At 37.7% G+C, this 17265-nt stretch overlaps 1 protein-coding gene across 3 annotated transcripts in view; it reads left to right on the top strand.

The window, feature by feature from the left end:
- Positions 1-5780: 5780 nt before the first annotated feature.
- Positions 5781-17265, top strand: part of CD96 (CD96 molecule) — a 283642-nt gene continuing 272157 nt past the window's right edge. Inside the window, exons 1-2 of one of the 3 annotated variants that reach the window (XM_084986928.1) lie at positions 5796-5981; positions 6196-6291. The gene's annotated coding sequence lies outside the window, so the exon portion shown is untranslated. Of the gene's footprint in view, positions 6292-17265 lie in introns of all 3 variants that reach the window. The other 2 variants (XM_084986926.1, XM_084986927.1) reach the window with 2 other exon arrangements.

Here is a 17265-nt window from a genome sequence, read left to right as displayed (position 1 = left end):
TCCACACACTGAGATGGAGTAGCACTCTTCACTTATAAGAAGCATTTTAAGAAAATGCCCTTTTCCACATGCCTTGGGGGAAAGATACTTGTGTGTCTGTAGCATTGTAGCTGATGCAAAAGTAGTTCAAAGTGCTATCAGTTAGGGTAGAAAGCTAGAACACTGGAATTAAATGAATTTGGTAAAATCTAAGAGATAAAGACCTATATTTAGTACCAAATAAGCTTGATCTTTTAATATTACAACAAAAACTAAGACAGACCCAAACCCCTGTCATAATGGGATTCTGTGTTGGTAAAGGTAGAGAGTTATTCTTTGTTAGTGGAAATCTTCGTCCCGTTTTACTAGCCATATCTAGAGTTTTACATGACACACTCCAGAAAGATTGCTGACAAACTGGGAGCAGTTAGAGGAGGTCAGCCAGGAGGGCCTGGAAACTGTCTCCACAATGGGAAGCACAGTGCAGAGCGAGGCCCTAGCTGCCCCTGAGGGTTAGGAGGTCTGTCTGTCTGGATAGAGTGGCCTTGCTTTATTCTGCCCCAGAAGACAGAATAGTGCTATCAAACAATGGGAGATCTGCCTCATAAGGAGCTGTGTTTCCTGAGTTTTCCTGATGTTTCAAGCTAGAGCTCAATGGCCACTTGAAAATGACAGTGACCATTGACATATAGTCATTACCAGCCGTTAATATAAATAGATACTGTTGATATGTATGTATATTTTATATACAGGTTAATTCTCACAACACAATTCTGAAAGTCACGTATTATTATTCCCATTTTAGAGATGAGATTGAGGCTTAATGAGTTTGCTGCCCAAGGTCACACAGCTAATTAAGAGCAGGACTGGGATTTGAGTCCAGGTATTCTAATACCATTATCTCTAAGAGTGATCTAGATGGTATTTCCATGTGGAGTGAGCACTTAGCCTACATGTGTGCTAAGTTCCCTTCATCTCTAAGTCTTTTTCACAAAACTAGTCCTTGGTCTATAAGTAACAGTTAAAAATTCATATATGCTTCATCTGTGCTTTGGAAAATTTTGTATATGTATTTGAATCCTATGTGTTTTAAGTATAATCTAGAGATGGAACAAAAATGACTAAAAACTAAAGCATACAAATGATTTCCTCTTTCTTATATATAACCCAAAAGGGTTATAATATATCTCTCCTTTTACTTAAATCATGAAATAAATCCTGGAGTTCTTTCTAGATTTCAGGAGGTTATTAGAGTTGCTCTGAATGACTCCGGTGGAAGAATAGAAAGAAAGGACATCAGTGTTTGGTGAGCATTTTCTAGATTCCAGAAACTGTGTTTGGAGTTCATGTGTATTATCTCTCTTACAATAAGCTAGACATCATTCCCATTCTATAGAGGAATAATCAAGGCTCAGAGGAATTACCCACCTAATGCCACTAGTAAGTGTAGAGAATACATTAGAAGCTAGTAGCATCTGGTGCCAAAACCTGCTTTTCCAACTCTACTCTCTTGCTTCTCAGTCACAAACTCATGGAAGCTACCATGGGTTTGGTCAAATTCAAGAACACCATGGGGAGTAGATGTTGTCACCTTGTTTTCCCCTTTCTACACTGACATGTTCACACCCTCTGTTCTGTTTAGAGATTCTTAGAAATTTGGGGAAAGAGTGTCTCAAATGTCTAGGCATTCAGAGGGGGGAATTCTTTTTTAAAAAATTTTTATTATAGTTTATTTACAGTGTTCTGTTAATTTCTGCTGTACAACAAAGTAACATGTATATATATATATATTTTTTTTTCTCACATTATCCTCCATTACAAGTGATTGGATATAGTTCCCTGTGCTATACAGCGGGACCTCATTGCTTATCCACTGCAAATGCAGTAGTTTGCATCTACTAATCCCAAACTCCCAGTCCACCCCACTCCCTCCCACTCCCTCTTGGCAACCACAAGTCTATTCTCCATGTCCATGAGTTTATTCCTGTTCTGTAGATAGCTTCATTTGTACCATATTTTATTTTTTTCTTTTTTTTTATTTCCCCAATACATAATTTTTTTTCTACTGTACACCATGGTGACCCAGTTACAGATACATGTATACATTCTTTTTGCTCACATTATCATGCTCCATCCTAAGTGACTAGATATAGTTCCCAGTGCTACAGATTCTGCCTATAAGTGATATCATATGGTATTTTTATTTTTTCTTTTTGACTTATTTCACTTAGTACGAGAATCTCTAATTCCATCCATGTTGCTGCAAATGGCATTATATTGTTCTTTTTTGGATGACTAGTAATCCATGGTGTATATGTACCAAATCCTTGTCTGTTGATGGACAGTTTAAGTTGTTTCCATGTTTTGGCTATTGTGAATAATGCTGCAGTGAACATAGGGGTGCATGTATCCTTTTGAATTGTAGTTTTGTCCAGATATATGCCCAGGAGTGGGATTGCTGGAAAATGTATTTAGTTTTCTGATGTACTTCCATATTGTTTTCCATAGTGGTTGTACCAATTTACATTTCCACCAACGGTGGAGGAGGGTTCCCTTTTTTCAGGGGGGAGAATTCTTATATACGTTTTGGGTGCTTGATAAATGCTCTTACTTTTACTGTTACTACTTATTCTCCTGTTGCCACCATTCACAGCCAAATTTTATGGAAATCTACTACATTTTAAACATTCTATATTCGTATACACTGTATCATATCTCATTCTGACAAGTTTGTGAAGTAAATATTAATAGTTTCATTCTACAGATGAGAAAAGCAAAGGCTTAGTGAGAGAAAACCGCTTTCTCAAAGTTAGAGTCTATAGAATGGTAGGAAGAGAACTTAAATGCAGGTCTGCCTGACTGCAAAGTCCATCCTATTTCCTTTTTTTTTTAATAATGATTTTTATTTTTTTCCATTATAGCAGGTTTACAGCGTTCTGTCAATTTTCTACTGTACTGCATGGTGACCCAGTTACTACTACTCAATGCTTTATTTAAAATTCCTGCACCTCTCCCCCCAAAAGATAAGAGCTGTATCAGTACCAATTATAAAATACCACTAGTGGGTAGGCAGCTTTTCTTTATCTGAGGTTCTGTTCAAAGACATCTTCCACTAATCAAAGTATTCTACTGCCAGTCATCTACCATACTTGAAAGTTATGGAAATACAACTGACTTTTGAATATTAATTTTGTATCCTAAAACTTTACTGAATTCATTTATTAGTTCTAAAACATTTGTGTGTGTTGTGTAGTCAGAAGTCATTACATATAAGATCATGTCATCTGTAAATAGAGATAACTTTACTTCTTTTCCAATTTGAACCCCTTTTATTTCTTTTTCTTGACTGATTAATGTGGCTAGGACTTCTTATACTATGTAGAAGTAATGAGAGAGGGCACCACTGCCGTGATACTGACCTTAGTGGGAAAGCTTTCAGTCTTTAGCATGATGTTAGTTTTGGGCTTTTCGTGTGTGTCCTTTATTGTATTGAGATAAGTTCCTTCCGTACCTAATTTGTTGAGAGTGTTTATCATGAAATGATGTTAAATTTTGTCAAATGCTTTTTCTGTATCTATTGAGATGATCATATGGCTTTTATCCTTCTTCCTGTTAGTGTGGCATATCACATGCATTAATTTGTGTATGGTAAACAATCCTTGTGTCTAAGAGATAAGTCCTATTTGTTTTTTGTTTGTTTTGTTTTGTTTTGTCTTTTCTAGGACCACACCCACGGCATATGGAGGTTCCCAGGCTAGGGGTCTAATAGGAGCTGTAGGCGCCAGCCTATGCCAGAGCCACAGCAACATAGGATCTGAGCTGCGTCTGTGACCTACACCACAGATCACAGCAACGCCGGATCCTTAACCCACTGAGTGAGGCCAGAGATCGAACCCAAAACCTCATGGTTCCTAGTTGGATTCATTAACCATGGAGCCATGACGGGAACTCCGAGATAAATCCTGTTTGGTCACAGTGAATGGTCCTAACCTTTTAGAATAATAAACAAAAATTCAGTAAAATTGCAGGATAAAAAATCAGATGCCTTTCTAGACACTAATAAGAATTCATTATTTCCCAAAAGGAAATTAAGACAGTGATCCCATTTATGATTATTAAAAATGATAAAATATTTAAGAATAATCTTAAACAAGGAAGTGAAAGAGTGGTGGAAGCAGAAGGAGAGAGGTGAAAGCAAAAGTAGATGGGACCGTTCAAGTGGTATTCCAGGACATAAGTCAGTGGTGGGTTCAGAGGCATTCATTTTATTATTCTATAACATGTTACAGTCTTTAATAAATATCGAATGTTACATAATAGAAAAGAGTGAGTCCTTAAAAAAGCAGGTCACAATGTTGGGTCTCAGGTTGGATTAGGTCAGGGGTCAATGATCCTGTCTGCACCTTGGAGCCACAGGTCTTCTAAATCGAAATCGCTGACGCAGTCTTCATCATGTAGGAATATTTGATTCATGTACCTCTGAATCCTTGTACCTATACCAATACCTGAAACCTTTTGGCAGTTATATGTTAAATGAGTGAATGCCTGAATAGGACTGAGCAATATCCGCATTTTAGTAAAGCCGCCCATGTGATTCTGCTAGTTAGGCTATGGCACAGAACCACCCATCTTCCCCTCTCACACGTCTCTGATCTTTCCTTCTATCAACTAGGCAATTATCGCACAAAAGCTCATTTCATGTATAAGGAACAAAGATGTGAGTTATTGCCTCAAAGGAAACCTTAAAGAATGGAGATACACACCTTGGCAGAGATAATGTGAGACAGGCAGGCCACCAGAGAGCAGCATGTGGCCAGGGTATAGCCTTGTGGTGGCTGAGGCCTGAGGAAGAGAGAAACATTGGGACAGTGGAGGCTTCACAGCCTAACCAGACAAGGGAGGAGCCCTGGACTCCTGAGCAGTCACCTGCTTTCTGATTCTGCCCAGCAACACCCTCCTTTCTGTCCCTACCAACCATGGGACACTTTTCTCCTCTTTTCTTCCAGAAAGGGGTGCTCAACCTCAGCAAGTCATTTCTATGTGCTGCTAAGTGGCTCCATCACGTAGGAAAAACCCAAACCTTCTGTCTTAGCTGTCTATTGCTACATTAAGAAATTACCCCAAAATTAAAACAACAAAATATTTATCTCACATTTTCTATAGTTAAGAGTCTGAGAGGGACTTAGGTGGCTGGTTCTAGATCAGTCTCTCTCATGAAGTCACAGCCAAGCAGTCAATCAATTATGAGCCCTCTGAGGCTTCACTAGGGCTGAAGGAATGACTTCCACACTCAACTCACGTGACTCTTCACTTCCTCATGACGAGTCACAGGGCTCCTACTCTGTGGTTTCCCCTAGAGCAAGTAGCACAAAAGAGAAAGCCTAAGATAAAAGGTTTTTTGTTGTTGTTGTTGTTGTTTTAAATAACCTAATCTTGGAAGTGACTCAGAATTGCTTCTGTTATATGCTGTTGATCATCCAGACCAACCCAGGGTGTGCAAATCAGGAGGCAGGGATCATTGGGGCTATCTTTGAGGCTGGCTACCCCTTTCCGTTGATGGGCCTTCTAGTCCTGTGTCCCCATCGGTTAAAAGGCAGGTATTTCCAGAGAGGATTAGCATATTGGTTAATTAACCAGGTAGCCGCCACTCTGAAAAGCAGGAAATAGATGGGAAGGTTGTGTGTGGAGGGGAACTAAGAGAGGTGAGAACAGTTCCTCTGTGGGGCTTTGAAAGAGGGTTGATGGTTAAAGATCTACTATTTGTGGGAGGAAGTCTTAGCACAGTGTGATATAAAGACACCAGAAACAGGATCTCTGTCTAGTAGAAGGGGACAGGGAGGGAGTGGAGAATGGAGAAACATCCCATACGCTCTCCTTGTACACAGCACCTACTGAGACCTTGGCACTCTGCAGCCATGGTGTCTGGGCAGAGATGGGAGAAAAAGCGGGTGCTGCGCCTCACTGCTGGTTAATTAAATGTTGCTTCCAAGGCAGCTGGTGGTGTATGTGCCTATGTACTATCCTCAGTTTGGTTTTTCTCTTTTTTCCTAAATCACACATTTTAATTAACCTTCAAACCCTTGCTGGGGCTTTGAAAGAACTTAATTGGCCTGCAGGGATTGGAACACACACCAGCCAGAAAAAGGCTACATCTCAGTTGTTTTCACTCTGAGGACTTATAAAATTGAAATTATTGTTTTATTTCATTCTTTGAAGCCTGGAATACATGTGGATTCCTATTTGGAACTGGCAGAAGTATCTTTGAATGTTGAAGTGAGGATCACAAAAGGGTATTTAAGCCACCAGCGACATGTGAGTATTTAATACTTGAATTTTTCATTCATCTTGTGTCTTTGGGTTTAGAATAAGAGTTAAACTCATATTGGCTTTTTTTTTTCCCCTTTGGTTTCCTCATTGAGGTTGGGAAATATTTTGACTTGAATTTAATATGCAAACTTTCACAGTCAGGTGGGAAATCTTCTTTTGAAATCAGAACCCCTTAAGAGATTTTCAGATGTTTTCAGTTTTATCAAACATATTTCTGATATTCCTCGCCAATTTGTGTATTTTATTTTCGATATGAAACCATATGAAAAGCCAATCATAGGTACTTATTGAAAACCAATGATATGGAGAGAATAAGGCAATAGTTAGACACCTGTATGTCTTCAGAATGGAGGAGCTAATTATCAAGGTGAAGCCACACAAGTGAGTAAGTTCACTAAAGGAGCCAGACAGGGAGAGAAGGGCAGAGAGTCAAGAACTAGGCTGCTGAGAATCTAGAAGAAAAGAAACTGGCAAAGGTGACGGAGAAGGAGGAGACTGAGGTAGGGGGATGCCCAAGAAAACAGTGAAGGAAATCAAGGAGGTATCTCAAAAGAAGGATGGTAAGTCATCTTAAAAGTTGCAGAACTGCTAAGGAAAAAAAGAGAATGAAAAAAAGGTAACTGGATATGAAAAAAATGTGAGGTGGGGGTGACTGATTTTCTGTGCCTCATTTTTATTTTGTATCAAAAGTTTGCCAAAGTTGTTTTACCTAGTGTTGTCAGTTATCTATTACTGGAAAAGAAACCAAACCAGAAATTAGTAGCTTGAAGTTATTATTGTGTATTTGGTTATAGTTCCATACATTGGCGTTTGGGGCTTATGATTCTGTACCCATTTCCAATGTGTTTTTCTCCACATCACCTGATAGACAATTCTCTGATACTAGTGGGGTGTCCTACAATCTGACTCAACTCTGACACTACTTGCCTGAAGATGGCTTCATGTGCAGTAGGTTAAGGGCTCAGTTCTGTAAAGTTGCAGCACCCCTTCAGACGCCAGTCACAAGTCTAGGTTGTCACCTGTGCTTCTGATGGACCAGCTATAGGTTGGAGGTTTCCAAGACCCCCCCTTCTTAGGTTCAGTTAATTTGCTAGGAGCTCACACATCTCAGAGAAATATTTTATTTCATAGATCACTGGTTTATTATAAAAGGATATAGCCCAGAAACAGCCAGATGAAAGAGATGCTTAGTGCAAGATATAGGGAAGGAGCACAGAGCTTCTCTGGCCTCTCTGAAAGGGGACCACTCTCCCAGCACAGCACCTCCACATGTTCACCAACCCAGAAGCTCTCTAAACCCCACCTTTTTGGATTTTTATGGAGGCTTCATTATATAGGCATAATTGATTAATTCATTAGCCATTGGCAGTGGAGTGGACTTTTAGCTTCCAGCTTTTCTCCCCTCCTGGGAGGTCAGGAGATGGGACTAAAAGTTCCAGTCCTCTAACCAACATGGTTGGTTCTCCAGCAACCAGCCCCTGTGTATATGTGCAGATCCAAAGTAACCTTATCAACATAACAAAAACACCTTTATTACTCTTATCACTTAGGAAATCCCAGCAATTTTAGGAGCTCTGTACTAGAAACCTGGGGTAAGACCAAATATATATTTCTATTATAAATCACAATATCACAGGACTGGACTCAGCTGGGAAATCCTTTTGCTCCTCTCTTGTTGGCTGGACTCACTCACGTGTTCTTAGGGAATTGGTTGATGAGCTTGGGCTGGGCTGTTCCTAGAGGATCTCATTAGCCTATCTGATGGTGGGTTTTGGCTCTCTGTGAGGCTTTCCTACAAGCTGCAAGCTATCTTCAAGGCTTTGCCTTGGATTGTACGCTGTCATTTCACCACATCCTATTGATCTCAGAAAGTCACAAGCCCAGCTCACATTCAGATGATGGGAAAGTAGATTCTTCCTCTTGATAGGAGAAGTGGCAACTCACACTGCAAAGAGAAGTGGACTCAAGAAAATGCCATTCATTGGGGGCCTGATGTAATGATTGATCATACACGTCAGAGTGGATAAGCGCAAATTTACAAAAGGATCAAATTTTTCTGATCCTGTATGACTTCATGCATGTTATTTGTTCATGCAGGATACGTTGTACAATGTCACATTGATTCTGTTAAATTAGGAAAAAGTTAAGACATAAGTGAAGTGAAGGCGTAATGGATAAGTAATCAAAGGGGCATCCAGCTTTGCCTTCAACCCAGATTGCTGTGTCTTGGTCCGTGAGAGACTCCTCTAACTTTTCTCTTTCAAGAAGACAATGACTTTATCAATTCTCTGAATTTTTTTTAGCTGAAACTGGGTTATAAGCAGAGCTTCAAGCTTCTCTGCATGAGTCAGGGGTCTTCACTTAAGGTGATCAGCAAGACCACTCACATTGCAAGATTACATGAATAAACCCATGGACCTATGAAGCTCCTCCTGTCAATGGATTTGAGCTCTTCTTCAACCTCCATTCCCTTTATCTTTTCTCTTTCATTTTTTAATATTCCAAAGAATGAATGTTATGTGAGCTTTACATGTGTGGTTCAGAAGGATTTACTTGTTAATAATAACCTAGAAATGGAATATCCAGACTTGATAGACATCACATCTTCCTTCAGTGTTGCCATGAAAAATCAGGGTTTGTTCCTTAAGGAACAGCTTCATAATCAGAAGTGGGGAGTAACTTGAACCCAACAATAAGTCACAATAAGCAGAGAAATAAAAGATAGAAGATAAGAGAAAGAAGGGCTCTAACACTATCCTCAGCTCCTGTTGTGAGCTGGGCATGAGGTAGGCAGGTAACCCATGCATGGTTCAAGAGCCACCAGCAAGACAGCTACTTTAACCCCAGTTTTAGAGATGAAAAACCTGCCACTCAAAGAGGTCAGCAATTTGTCTAAACTCACACAGCAAGTAAATGGAGGAACTTGGGTTTTGTCTAAAGTTGATTTCATTGTCTGTATTCTGTCTGTCTCATCAGGGTAATAGATTCATCTTCACAAATATTAAAACTTATTAAGAAAATCATATTCTCCATGTTATGCAGGGTTCTTTTGTCCTCTATTTCATAGTTTAGTTTTTGTGTTTTATGAATTCTTGAACCCATGATGATTTAAAATACAAAGGATAAATGGTATCCTCAGCTCTATAGAGTGTTTAAGTTTTATTCTGACTTGGATTGTTTCTCTTCCTCCCTTTTTGGCAGGATAAATATGCAAATGCTAATCAGTCCATTTGGTGATGGTTAGCTGCTTGTTAGGGAATAAGACAAAAACAGATGCTAAAACAAATTTACATGTTTTTCAGTGGACATCCACCACTCATTCTGGAAAAGAGAGGATCCACATGCCTTTCTTACCTTATAGCCTCTCCTGATTTTGCAGTGAATATTCCTTAAAGGAAGATAGCACAAAAAGTTGGGTAGTTTACTTCATGTAAGTGTGGATATCAGAAATTTTTGTCCAAGGAAGAGAAAAGTTCATCGTATGAAAACTTTAATTAATTTTGCTTATTATTGCTGGCAATTTGGGAAACTAGCAAGGAATTATCTTTATCACTTTTGTGCCTCTGTTTAATACTAATTCAAGCTTCCACTCAGGCTCTTTAATTGGTTCTCTCTTTCATAAAAAAAAAAAAAAACTTTAAAAAAGAGGCTGCATAAACCTGGGCAGAGACTTTGTTTCTAGTTCATAAAATTAGTTAGTTTAATTATAGCTGCATTTGTGTCTCATTATAATTTATGCATCTGAGATATTCATGCTAAGTCTTAACCCAGCTTCAGTGTTAAAAAACGAGTTTTTCTATTTTTCTATCTGGTTATTTCTGTCATACCCCTAAAATGACACTCACCAACCAAGGACTGTATTGAGAGAGAGGGAGTGTGCAGTAATAATTAGATGAGGCCTTCTATGGAGTATTTACTGTGTGCCTGACTCTGGCATAAGACTTTCTATACCTTAAAGTTAGCAGAGGAGGGAAATAATAAAGATTAAAATGTAAATAAATAAAGTAGTAGAAAAACAGTGGAAAAAACGAACAAACTGAAAGTTGATTTTTTTTTTGGAAAAGGTCAGTAAAATTGACAAATCTGTAGCTAGATTAAGAAAAAAATAAGACTCAACTAAAATCAGAAATGAAGAAGTAGACATTGTAATTGATGTCACAGAGGGAAATTATGAACAATTATATGCCAACAATTAGATAACTTAGAAGAAATGGATAAATTCCCAGAAAGTTATAATTTTCCAGAATGAGTCATGAAGAAATAAAGAATTTGAATAGACCTAAAACCAGTAAGGATTATGAATAATTAATCGAAAACCTCCCAACAAAGAAAAGCCTAGCCTTAGATGGCTTCACTGGAAAATTCTGCCAAACATTTAAAAAAGAATTAACATTAATCCTTCTCAAATCCTCCAAAAAATTAGAAGAGAGGAACCACTTCCAAACTCATCTTATGAGGCCAGCATTACCCTTACCCTGATAACAAAGCTAAACAAAGATACTATAAGAAAAGAAAGCTACAGACCAATATCTTTGATGAATATAAGTGCAGAAATCCTCAACAAAGTAAATAGCAAACCAAATTCAACAGCACATTAAAAAGATTATACACCATGACATAGTGAGATTTATTCCTGGAGTGCAAGAATGCTTCAGCATACAAAAATCTATCAATGTGATACACCACATTAGCAGATGAAAGATAAAACCTACACAATCATGTCAATTGATACAGAAAAATAATTTGACAAAATTCAACACCGTTTCATGATAAAAACACTCAACCAGAAATAGAAGGAAACTACCTCAATATGATAAAGACCATATATGACAAGCCTATAGTTAATATATCCAGTGGAGAAAAACTGAAATCCTTTCCTCTAAGATCAGGAACAAGGCAAGAATGCTCACTCTCACTACTTTGTTTAACATAGTACAGGAAGTCCTAACCAGAGCAATCAGACTAGAAAAATGAATAAAAAGCACCCACATTGGAAAGGAAGAAGTTAGATTATCTCTGTAGATGACATAATTGTGTATATAGAAAACCCTAAAAATTCTACAAAAAATTAGAATTAATAAATGAATTCAGCAAGTTGTAGTATACAAAATAAAACATACAAAAATCAGATGCATTTCTGTATATCAACAATGAACAGTTGAAAAGAAATTGAGAAAACCAATTTACAAGAGCATTTTTAGTTTATTTTTTTTACACAATAATTTTATTGGAATATAGTTGACTTACAAAGTTGGGTTAATTTCAGGCATACAGCAAAGTAAATCAGTTGTACATACATACATTCCTTTTCAGATTCTTTTCCCATATAGGTTACCACACAGTACTGAGTAAATTTCCCTGTGCTATACAGTAGGTCCACATTATCTGTATATTCTATATATAGTAGTGTATATATCAATCCCAACCCCCTAATTTATCCCTCACTCAACATTTCCCCTTAGGTAGCCATAAAGTTTGGTTTTGAAATCTTTGTGTCTGTTTCTGTTTTGTAAGTTCTATTGTATCATTTCTATTAGACTCCACATATTAGTGATCTCATGATATTTGTCTTTCTCTGTCTTACTTATTTTACTTAGTATTATAATTTCTAGGTCCATCCATGTTGCTGCAGGTGGCATTATTCCATGCTTTTTTATGGATGAATAATATTCCACTGTATATACGTACCACTTCTTTTTTATCCAGTCCTCTGTTGATGGACATTTTGGTTTCTTCCATGTCTTGACTGTTATAAATAATGTTGCAGTGACCTACAATAGCATTTTTTAAATGCTTGTCAATAAATTTAACTAAGGTCAAAGACTTGTACATTGAAAAATGTAATATATTGCTGAAAGGAACTAAAGAATATACAAATAAATGGAAAGGCATCCCATGCCCATGGGTAAGAAGATTTAATATCGTTAAAATGTGTATGCTACCCAAAGCAGTCTATAGGTTCATTGCAATCCTTCTCAACATCTCAGTGGTATTTTTCACAGAAATTCATATGGCATCTCAAGGCAGGACCCCCCTAAATAGCCAAAACAATCTTGAAAAAGAAGAACAGAGTTGGAGGTCTCTCCTTTCCTGATTTTAAAACAATATATTTTAAAAAATTATAAAATTGCAGTAATAAAAACAATAAGGTGCTAGAATAGAGACATCCATATAGACATATGGAACAGAATAGAGAGCCCAGAAATACCCCCCCCCCACCATGCCTACTGTCAAATGATTTTCAGCAAGGGTTCTTAGACTGCATAGTAGGGAAAAGAACAAATGGTGTTGGGAAAAATTGGATAGCCACATGTAAAAAGAAGGAAGCTGGATACTTTATGCTATATAAGGAGATTAACAAAATGAATTAAAGATCTATATGTAAGACTAAAGCTATGAAGTACCTAAAAGAAAATGTAGAAAGAAGCTTCATGATATTGGCTTTGGCAATGCTTCCCCCCCTAGCTTTATTGACATATAATTGACAAAATTGTCAGCTTTAATGTTCTGGTTGAATAATTTGTTTGAGCTTTAAAGCTCAGAGAGGCTTTCTTAAAGTTAATTTTCTTCAGCTCATCTTGTAACCTTTGTAATAGGAATACTGCAGTATTTTAGATACTGATTTTTTTTTGGGGGGGTTGTCAGTTTTATTGAGGTATAATTGACAATTAAATTGTAAGATATTTAAAGTGTATGGCACAATGATTTGATATATATTATGAAAAGATTCCCACCATTGAATTAATTCATGTATCCATCACCTGATATATTTACCTTTTTTTTTTTCCTTTTTGGGTGGGAATACTTAAGTTCTACTCTGTTAGCAAATTTTAATTATACAGTCCAGTAATATAATGACCATGTTGTACATTAGATCCTTAGACCTCATTCCTTCTATAAATGAAAGTTTGTACCCTTTTATCAGCCTCTCTACTTTCTTCATTCCCTAGCTCCTGGAAACCATTTTCTACTGTTTCTATGAATTGGATTTTTTAAGATTCTACTTGTAAGCGATAGCACATAGCATCTGTCTTTCTGCATCAGTTGATATCCTGAGAAACTTTTACATAACTTGAGACAGATCAAGATATATGGAAGTCCACATGGAAATGGAAATTTGGTTTTGACAGTTTTCTTCTATTGGTCATTTTTAAAATCATTCACCCAAGACTGCCTCCCTCCAACTCCAATCACATTGCTCTAAGTTTCCCTGCCTCTTAGCTTCGTTATCTACCATTATTTCCCCAATAACTTTCCAGCACTGCTCCAAACCAGGTTGATGGACATAACCGTATAATTGGAAAAAATGTAGGTAGTTTTAACAGTGACTTGCTAAAAATTACATGTCCACCATCAGCATCTTCCTTAGAGTGTGTCAGCAATGGGAGTCTGTCTGTCACGCCTCCTCTCAGCAGAATCATTCCTTCCCTTCAGAAATGCTAAGCAGGCCTCAACTTGGTCTTCATAAATTGGGCACAATTCTGTTTGAAGAGATAAGCTAGGTTAAACAACCTCTTAGCATCTATTCTAGGTCTGAAATCCATGACATTTTTACTTATGAAATAGTGACCTACTATGGTTCAAAAAAAATTTTCCTGCAGTGACACTTAGTATGCCTTGGCAGCATAGCAGTTTCAATAATTATCAGGCGGTGATTATTAACTTCCCTCTTCACAAAGAAAGGTTGTACCCTCAGTGTCATTTACTTTAAGAAGTAAAATGTATATCAACATCCTTCCCTCTCTACTTTTCTTTCTTTCCTTGTTTTCTACCTTCAGCTAAATTTGAATAAACACTAGACCTTGGAGTGATAGAGATGTATGCTTGGGCAATAAAATGGGATTAATACTTATTTGTATCTTCAAAGATTCACATTCTTTGATGAGAGATGTTGTTAAAATAATAGGATAAAGAGCAAAACAGGTACCTGAAGTAATATGACCATAATCACAAACTAATAATTTGAAGATCTGGGGTTTGACACTAGATATGCCTGATTCCAAAGCCTCTGTCATTTCCGCACGTGCCACCTTGATGCTAAGTTTGGAGAAGCGAGAAATACCAATTTGTTAGGACAGTAATGGAGGTAGGTGTTCATGGAAGGGGCAACCTAGGACCTGAACCTTGAAGGATGGCCAGGACTCTTGATAGATGGAAGGAGCTAAGTAGAGAGAGTGGATTCCATAAGAGTGTGTTTCAGCAGTAGAAAAGGACAGAATTCTGGACATGACATGCAGATTTGTCTTCAAGTTGAAGCATATGGTGGTTTTCGCTACTGTAACATTTCTGTGGGACAACAAAAGGAAAGGTGATTTGGGATAAGAATACCTAGAGCTACCAATGCCATGTTCAGTAATTTATACTTTATGCTCAGCCTCAAATGAGAGTTTTAGTATATTGTTATATTAACAGCCCTGTGAATAATGACTTTTGGAATTTCACAGCTTTGTGTGATTTCTCTCCCATACTGATTCTGGGTTTGGCTTTGTGACTTACCATGTGGTTTTGGCTAGTGGAACATCAGTAAAAAGGATATAGACAGAGGCTTAGTATGTACTTGAGTATTGGGGTTTGCTGTCTCAAGAGGCTGTTGCCTCCATGTGGAAGAGAACCGAGGAACCACAGATCTAGTGACATAGGGCCATTTTGGACCATCCACCTCTAGTCAGGCCACTGTGAGTGACCTCAGGAAAAATGAGCAAAAGAACTTTCCAACTGAGTCCAGCCCAGATCGCAGAATCCCAAGCCAGTAAGTTGTTTTAAGTCCTTCAGTTTTGGAAAAGTTTGTAAAATAGCAATAAATAACTTATTCACAGATACGTAAACTCAGTGAACGCAGGGTTTATATCCTGGTGTCCAAATAAGTAACATCATGGCCAGCTCAGTCACTCTGTAGCAGTGAGGGCAGAGCTGCCTTTACCTAGAAAAGGTAAGGATAGCAGTTGTCAATGAGGGAGGGATAGACAGAGACCTCCTAACAAACCCTTGAGTTAGAATCATGGGTCCATCACTTTGACAAAAACTCACTTTGTCCCAAACAATAGATTGTTGGCTAATTCAGAATCCCTCTCTGTTCTCTGATCACTCAGATGTTGAGATTTAATCTGGTATATTATATCTTAATTTGGAAATATATTTTCATTGAGATATTGTAGAATTAAAATGAGCAACTTTATGATCCATTTCATTTTGCTCCTTACAGTCTGGGTAACAATCCATTTTAATAAGCAAGTGTCTGTGGAGCTACTGTCCGCTCACATAAATGAGAAGGTGCACTTATCTTTATTCTTCACTGTGATTACTTTCTATTTATTTTTGAAAGCTTCCTGGATTTCAGCTCATTGTTCGATTGGGAATCATATCTGTTCTATTCAGAGCAGTATTTTAATTTTCAGATTTGGAGCAGACATTTCTGTGATTCATTTCACTCTGCCTTTTTGCTTTGGTTTTGCTGAATGTAATTTCTGCCATATTTTAAATATGTATCTTGTGTCTGTTAGAAATCACTTTAACTATGAAGTCCATGTCTTTTCTCTCTGCCTTCTTGCTTCCCACTCTAATTCCCAATAGAAAGCCTCTCTTGGGCATAGACAAAATGGGAATTTTGTGAGGTAAAATTTTGCTTTCTAATGTTTTTATTTTTCATGCATGATTACCTTGGGGCTTCAGTGAAGGGTATATTTTATGAACCAAAAAAAGAAATATTACAAACCAAATGAAATTACCAATGGCTCCTAGGAATATGAAGTAATGAGAGAACGATTTATTCCATGCTGTTTTTCAAAATAACTGGTGTCCAGAACAATACAACATGTGTCAAGAATGACTCATTGAAAGTTTGTAATAGGATGGAGAAGGTAGGGAAAATGAATACATACTGCATGGAGTAAAATTGTGTACTATGATGTATGAACTCCCATTTGGAAAATACTATGAATCATGTTTCAAACCAGCGTTCTCAGTTGGCATCTCTACCTTTGCCTCCCAGCAATTGTAACCCATGCTCTGCCCCTCATTTGCCCCTCTGTCCCTCAGTCAGACACAGTCTCGCCTCCTAGAATTCCAGCACATCCACAGATGAGGAGTGTGTGAGGAGGATCCCCTAGTATGTTTCCATAAGCCCCTTGATCTGCTCCAGCATCAGTCTGAACTCGTGCTTATCAGGAGTATGGAACTGGGACAAGTTGGATGTTGGACCAGCATCTTACCTGGAAGCAGATCCAAGTTTCTGGGGATGATCTGTGGAGCAAAGTGCACTTAATTCTTTATATGCATAAACGTGCACTCTGAGCCACAGAGGCTGACTGGAGTCATGGCTAATTTGTTTTAATTTGATCTCTGCCTTTTTTGTGCATAAAATTGTATAAAACAACCTCTGTCCTTGTAATTAGCCACATAAAATGGAACTTAGGTGGTAGGATTTCCGTTACCAGTGCTATATCTAGCTCTCTGTGTTCTTAACTCGAATCTCATTCTGTAACTTGGATTCTCTGTCTGTACACTGGGGTGTTTGAATTTCATTCCTCTTCAGCCAGAGCCCTCTCACTTTTAAGGAACAGAGACCCAGGTCAGATCATATCAAGTAAAGGTGGGAGGACATTGCAAGGGTACAGAGGTCAGACTGGTCCTGAGGATCAGAACCATTCTAACCAGGCCTTTGGAAACAAAATGCACCAGGTATCAAAATTGCTCTCTCTATTACTTGGGCCCTGATGAACTCCCAGCAAGTCCTTCTCTGCATGTATTCTCTATTCTCCTTTCTTTAAATACGTGTTTTATCTTATTAATCATCTTCTCCAATCTTCCTGCTTATATTAAGACATCCTCCAATCTTCCTGATCTTCTACTCTAACAGTCACCATGGCTAACAATATATTTTGTATTTTAGAGAGAATCTTTAAAAAAATTAATTGATTAATATTTTCTAGCTTTATTAAGAAATTATTGACATTTATAACA

This window comes from Sus scrofa, chromosome 13 (assembly GCF_054392235.1).
Source record: "Sus scrofa isolate SSC_HxYL_T2T_F1_AM1 chromosome 13, Sscrofa_HxYL_maternal_Yorkshire_Landrace_v2.0, whole genome shotgun sequence".
NCBI classification, from domain to species: domain Eukaryota; kingdom Metazoa; phylum Chordata; class Mammalia; order Artiodactyla; family Suidae; genus Sus; species Sus scrofa.
This window is presented reverse-complemented; position numbering and strand designations above follow the sequence as displayed.